At 35.7% G+C, this 7,463-nt stretch overlaps 1 protein-coding gene and 1 long non-coding RNA gene across 3 annotated transcripts in view; both read left to right on the plus strand.

The window, feature by feature from the left end:
• The window catches only part of cdc42se2 (CDC42 small effector 2), a 73,642-nt gene extending 71,243 nt beyond the window's left edge, over positions 1–2,399 (plus strand). For both annotated transcript variants that reach the window (XM_073830059.1, XM_073830060.1), the window contains exon 5: positions 325–2,399. The gene's annotated coding sequence lies outside the window, so the exon portion shown is untranslated. The remainder of the gene's footprint in view (positions 1–324) is intronic.
• A 59-nt stretch (positions 2,400–2,458) lies between these two features.
• LOC141298740 (uncharacterized) lies at positions 2,459–6,098 on the plus strand. The gene is made up of 5 exons (XR_012341635.1): positions 2,459–3,047; positions 3,218–3,311; positions 3,648–3,737; positions 4,040–4,122; positions 5,792–6,098. It is a non-coding gene; the product is annotated as an uncharacterized lncRNA (long non-coding RNA).
• Positions 6,099–7,463: the final 1,365 nt, after the last annotated feature.

The raw sequence follows: 7,463 nt of genomic DNA on the forward strand, positions 1-7,463 counted from the left end.
AAAACCAATCGTTTCGTGTCTTAGGACATCAATGTATCGTCACGAGCCGCAGGGTGTAATTTGGATTTGTCTGTGCATGTTTTTTTAACTTTTAAAGGTTTGGTGCCCATCCACTGCCATTATATGACTAACAGACTGCACTGCTTTGAGTTAAAAATCTTCGTTTGTGTTCTCCTGAAGAAACAAAGCAGATAAACATCAAATTTTCATTTTTGGGTGAACTATCCCTTTAAGCTCTGACTTACAGATATTGAAGGAGCTTGAAGCTTGACACCAGTGATCAGCATCTTTGTGTGCAGCTAATCTGTGTGATATTTTCCACAGGGTCCCGTGATGTGCTATGTCTGCTCACTGGATCCCCTCCAGCATCTCTCCACGTGCCCTCGGTGGCAACTTTTCACCTCATTCCTACCCAGCAAACACATGGACAGTTGTGCACTCCATGGTACAGAGGCCGTCCAGCCCATCGGACAGCAGGATCCCACAGCGCTTCAGTGTTGTGTCTGTAACTGCTTCATCGCATGCCCCTCGACGCCCACCAGCCTAGAGTGCAGTGTGTCCCTGCTTTCTTCTGTGGTTTGCCGTAAACTCTTGCTTTTTTTCCATCATGCGCATTTGTGGGTCCGGAACCAATACGAACAGTTGTTCTGGGTTGGTTCTCTTTTGTTTGCTCATTTTGTTATGAAAAGACTGCTTTTTATTTTCGATTTAACGATCAGCGCGGAGCCGACGACAATGTTTGTATGAGAAAGTGGCTGGTTGCAGTCATGCGGTGCCAAACTGCTCAGTGCAATGGAATGACGAGAAGTACTTTGTGTTTTTAACTTGAGCACAACAAACGCCATTTTTAAGGAAATGTGATTGTTACTTTGCCGTTTACAACGTTCCAATTTGCATTTCTTATTTTCATTGTGATTATTTTTTTCAGATTAGCATAAGCACTGATGTTGAAAGGCATGAGTGGCGTTTCACCCTCTGCTGTCTGCTGTGTCAATGTACGTCCGTAACTTGATGTAAAGCATCTAAAGCTATAGATAGTGTACAGATAAAGTGTAAAAAACGATTTTGATTAGTTCTAGTGCTCTTTATCGATGTAGCTACAATTACAGGGGCATTTCAATAAATAAGGTAACGAGAACTGTGATGTGAGTACATTTACTCAGGTAACATAATGTCCAGTTTGAAGATGACTGGACTCATTGAGATGCACAGTAAGATCCTATTTCTGCATGTAAAAGTATGAAGGCCCTAAAAGGACGTAGTGAGGGAAAATGTAAGATTGGGAGGAAAAAATTAATTCAATGCTTTTGCATTTGCTTGCAAATGTTTTCCATTCCCCTGAAAACTAATATGTGATCCTGGGCCACAAAACCAGTCATGAGGGTCAACTTTTTGAAATTGAGATTTATGCATCATCTGAAAGCTGAATGAATAAGCTTTTCATCGATGCATGTGGACAATATTTGACTGAGATACAACTGTTTAAAAATCTGAATGTGAGGGTGCAAAAAAACCCAAATATTGAGAAAATCGCCAAATGAAGTTCTTAGTGATGCATATTACTAATCTAAAATTAAGTTTTGCTATATTTACGATAGTAAATTTACAAAATATCTTCATGGAACATGATCTTTACTTAATATCCTAATGATTTTCGCATAAAAGAAAAATTGATAATTTTGACTCATACAATGTATTTTTGGCTATTGCTACAAATATACCCCTGCTACTTAAGACTGGTTTTGTGGTCCATGTCACTTATGAGATTAAAGGAGTAAAAAAAATCATTTCAATGCTTCTTTGGGGAATGCAATACTTTTCAAGCAAATGCAAAAGTTTTTTGGGAGAGCACAAAAGTTTTGTGAACCTTTAGGGGCTGCATAGTAAAAGATATAATGCCAGCTGAAATTTATTGCCTGCATGTAAAGGTTGTCCACTTGATCCAACCAAAATATTAATGGGTACCTTATTTACTGAAAGGCCTTTATATTATAAAGTCACAGACTGATTTCTGGGGTCCTTCCACTCGCTCTTGCCTACTGTTGAAGTTTTTATTCTAGGACATGTAATTTTCTTTTTGATAGAGTTACACTCTCAAAAATGTTGTGGTAAATCTCATGAAACCTGTCGAGAACAAGTCCTGATCATATTTAAGTCCGCAAAAAGAAGAAGAAAAACAAAATATTTCACATATATAAGTCAATTTTGAGTTATGTTAACACAATGCCTTGCAAAAGTATTCACGCCCCTTCAGTTTTCCACATTTTATGTTGCAGCCTTATGTTAAATGCTTTTTTCCCTACATCAGTCTACACTCCATACACCATTATAACAAAGCAAAGACTGAAATGTGACAACATCACAATAATAATAATAAAAAAAAACACTGAAATAAGTACATTGCATAAGTATTCATACCCTTCCCAGACAGCACACATACGTCGGGCCGATGTCGGCCCGTAAGCAGAACGTCGGCCTCATAAACTCTAAGATCTAAAAAGGATCGGCCAGGCGTAGGCGGGTGTAATTTGGTCAGTGCTCTACTTTGCCAGCTCATCAAAGGTCGGCTCTGAGTCGGCTCACGACAGAAGGCCGATGCCGCGTTTTTCTGTTTGAACTTGTACGGTTACTCGTCTCTTAGCAACCCACCAGAGAGATGGCGACTCCCCCGGCGACATCCGTGGCTTTCAGGTAAGTTTTCACTTGAGTTAAATTGGAAAAAATATATTATTTTGTTAATTTTGTGACACTTTATAACTAGTAAGGCGCTTGGTGCACTGTAGTACAGGTAAAAGACTTTGCGTGAGCCCTACTTGAGACTTTGGCTCGTTTCTTGTTTAGCTAACGCTAACGGATTTTATTTTACTGTGTTTCCAGCTGTTTCTCTGAGGGGACGAGCTAACGTTAGACACTGAGCAGCAAAAAGCTTAGTTCAGAGTTTGTTTTTAGTTTTTATTTCAGTAGTGTTACACTACTTTGTCCTAACTAACGTTTTTCGTCGTGTTTTTCACTCTGTTACAGGCTGCCAGAAAGTCTCCGTCTCTACGGTGAGCCAGCTATTGTTGTGGTTCCTTTTTAAACTAATAGTCTGTTTTAAATTCATTATTGGATAATGATTAAATGAAACTAGATTAATAATGTAATGATTTAATTCTAGATGTTTACTTTTGTAAATACTGCGTGACTTTGACGTATTTTAATATGTTGAATATCTAAGTTTACGCTGGAGAGGTTGCCATGGAAACGGGGCTGCAGCAAGTCACCTGACACTAAACTCAGTCTCTCGGTGCTGTTGTCGTCGCTGCTTTTAGGTAAGTTTAGTGCTTAAAATCACACAAGTATTACATATAACTGTTCCTTACTTGTAATTGACTCGTTTCTGTTGAATATTTACTTCGTATAAATGGTTTAATGTCTTCGAAAAAGTTCGTTAGCATCTCACAGATGAGGTATGCTAACTCTAGAGATTGAGCTCTTGTTTATGAAACTTTTTTTATTTTTATTTATTTATTTATTTTTTTTGCTGACAGATTGTCTGTGGGTTATTGGAAGTAGGCTCATTTATTGAACCTAAATGGCTGAAAACAAGTGAAAATGCTTCTTGATCTTGTAAGGTAAACACATACTGACAAAATTTGTTCTTTCAGGAGGACAGAAATAAAGCCCCCACAACAGAAGGGAAGCTCCAAGGTTTCAAAATGTCTGAATAGAGCTGCTGACAGAAGCAGGAAATACAGGTGAACCGAAGAAGCTCATAAAAATAACTTAATATGCATTTTTCACACAATATATTTAACCTATATAACCATGTGTCTGTTAAATTATTTTGCTAAATTAAATATTTATTATAGTAATTTTAAGAAGCTTTTCACAGCCAAATGTAACTACTTAACACTAAAAACATATTGTTATATAATTGTAGTATATTATGTATTCTTTTTTCTGCATTGTACCTGTACTTTAACTTGTTCAACCTTCTAATAAACCAGCAACTGCATACTAAATATTGTGGTCTCTGTGACAAATGTTTTGTTCCTAGATTCTTCCATGATGATGGCCTGTGGCACATCAGCAGACTCAGAGTGAACCTTCTTCTCCAAAGTGTTGTAAACCAATGATCTAGTAAGTAAAATATCAAACATACACTACTGTTTCGTAAGTTTTGGTATGGTAAAGTTGCTTCTGCCCACCACAGCTTTGTGTATTTTGATAAATAATACAGTTAAGCAGTAATATTGTAAAATTAATATAATTTAAAATGATTGTTCTCTATTTTAATATAGTTAGAGAACTAATTTATTTCTGTGATGCAAAGCTACATTTTCAGTATCTTTACTCCGGTCTTCAGGGTCACATGATCCTTCAGAAATCATTAATCATGTGTTTGAGTTTAAGCAAGAGGATATTTTGATGAATAAAAAAAGTTTTTTTTTTTTTTTTTTTTTTTTTTTTTTTTTTTTTCCATTTACAGCATTTATTTAGTTTCCTTTAACTTTTGATAATTGATAATAAGACATTGCATGATTTCTGAAGGATCATGTCACGCTGAAGACTGGAGTAAAGATGCTGAAAATGCAGCTTTGATAAAAAGAAATTAAGTTCACAATATATTCACAAAAATCTGTTAATTTGTAATAATATTTTACAATATTATTGTTTTTACTTCATTTTTGATCAAATAAATGCAGCCTTGGTGAGCAGAAGTGTCTTATTTCAAAGACGTAAACTTTTGAAAGGAAGTGCAGATTACAGTTATGATGTACCTCCCACTTATAGGGCTAGTTCACCTAAAAATGAACATTCTGTCATTAATTACTCACGCTAATGTTGTTCCAAACCCGTAAGACCTCCTTTCATCTTCTGAACACAATTTAAGATATTTTTGATAAAATCCAAGAGCTTTCTGACCCTGCATAGACAGCAAGGGTACCACCAAGACAGAGACGGGTAGTAATGACATTGTTGACATTGTCCATGTGACATCTGTGGTTCAACTGTAGTTTTATGAAACTCTGAGAGTAATTTTGTGCACAAAAGAAACTAAATTGGTACTCTCGTAGCATCATAAAATGAAGGTTGAATCGCTGATGTCACATGGACTATTTTAATAATGCTTTTACTACCCTTCTGTGTCTTGACCGTGTCAGGGCCCTTGCTGTATATGCAGGGTCAGAAAGCTCTCAGATTTCATCCAAAACATCTTAATTGGTGTTTTTAAGATGAGCAAAGGTCTTACAGTTTTGGAATGACATGAGAGTGAGGAATTAATGACAGAATTTTCATATTTTGGTGAACTAATCCTTAAAATTATACTGTGGCATATGTAGTCCATTCCGTGTCTGTTCCCTGAATACTGAGGGCAAATAATATATTTACCAAGGGTTCTATAAAAATTCTTATTGTGATTAAACCAGATCACAATAAGCACAAATACGGGCAACAGCAGCGATAGTACTTGGCCTCTAATGAGGTTACAAAACTCTGGACTATTGATAATAGTGAGAATGTATCAAAGTCCACTAAAGTATATAAGCACATTTTTTGTATTTTATTCCTTAACTTTAAAATAGTCTTCCTGATAATGTCCAGGGGTCAGGTACAATCTTTTTGTTTAAATTAAATAAAAATACACATTTTTAGCCAAGCATTCACATAACACATCTCAAAACATTGCACTACAATTATATGTAATTTAAACAAATCATCCTTTGTCTGAAATAATATGAAAAGCTGCTATGCTAATCTTTCTCCTTTTGCTTTCCTGTTTCTTTCTCTGGATGCCCATCCCAAGGTTACCAGAGGTTACACCAGTTCAAGATCGAATCCAGCCTTACTTGTGAAGACTTCAGAAGACGGCAACACTCAAGTTTTCAGATGATGCCAGCTGTACATGGACATACAAAACTGTGAAATATTATCCTTATATTGCCTTTAAGGGTATACATTTTCAAGCCGCTTTGTATTATTGCAGTGTTTCTAATATCTGTAAATCTGTTTACCTATAAATCCCTTTTTACTTATAAGCAACACTCTGCAGGATGACTCATAATGAAATGATGAATTTTGACAAAAACACTTTTTGCATCAACAAAATGACAAAATACTGCGTTTTCCGTCATGCAGCAGAGTTCTCTCATAAATAAACTGGGGATCTCAGAGAAATCTTTTACATATATTAACAACTTTGTAACATACAAAGTGGATTGAACATTGTTGACCTTACCCTTTAATAATGTTAAATGACTGTGTTTAACTGAACACTTCACTGGAGACTTTAGTAATGTTTTATCATAAAAGATTTTAAAATTTGTATCATATAACTTAAAACATTTTAACTGCTGTAGTGTTTGCTCAGTTTTTATTTTGTGTTCATGTAGCTCTTGTAATATTGTACATTGGTTTTTGCCATGAAGATAGATTAGATTCTGATGTGGCAATGAAAATAGATAATTACCTTTATCTTTGAGATTCTGTCATATGGACATTTCTTTGTTGCTAAAAGATCTTTTCCAGTAAGTCTCAGTCACCTCTGGCTGATTAAAGTTTTTTTTTTTTTTTTTTTTACATTGTAACCTTGGAAAAATGCATTTTCTGTAAACCTACTTTGAAATGAGAAGTATTATGAAATGTGTATATAATTATAGAGCAGTTAACCATGGTTTTTCAATAGCAAAACTGTAGCAACTATAAGTGTAGTAAACAAGTTTTTTTTTTTTATTTTATTTTTTTTTTTTTTTGGTTCATAAGGTTTTGATGCCATGGTTCTACTATAGTTGAATTGTAGTAATACTAAAGTAAAACTGTGGTAAGCATGACTGTAGTAACCATAGTTTTTAAAAATCATAATAAATGTGGTTGCTATGGTTTTACTGCAAATACTATAGTAATGGTTAGTTTTGTACTTACTGTGGTTTTAATGCAACAGTCATTGTTAAACGGTTATTGTAGTAAAAATATTGATTTAGTTTTTACTATGGTTTTACTGCAAATGCTGTGGTTAATCTTTGAAAGAGTGAATGATTCTCATTTGTATGTCACTTTTGATACAAATATATCTGATAAATGTAAATGTATTTGTATGTTTAATGTCTGCCTTGAAAATGTTAATAAACAAGCAACCGTTATTGAGAGTGGTGTCGTGTGTATTGTTTTATTATAAACCAGCGGCTCCTGCCGCGGGTGGTACGTTAGAATAGGAATGAGCGAAACTCCGGTGAACCGCGCCCACGGCGAGCAGCCGGGATTTAAAGCTGCATCGGCCGAATGTCGGCCGGAGAGCATTTGCGATCAAATGCCGACATCGCGGCGATGTCTTGCCGATTAGCAAACGACCTCGGAGCGACATCGCGCCGATGGAATTTTGTAAGTCGGGACGACGTCGGCCCAACGTATGTGTGCTATCTGGGTTATGAATTGAATGCACTTAATTGAAGCACCTTTACAGCCTCAAGTCTTTTTGGTAT

This window comes from Garra rufa, chromosome 23 (genome assembly GCF_049309525.1).
Source record: "Garra rufa chromosome 23, GarRuf1.0, whole genome shotgun sequence".
NCBI lineage: Eukaryota > Metazoa > Chordata > Actinopteri > Cypriniformes > Cyprinidae > Garra > Garra rufa.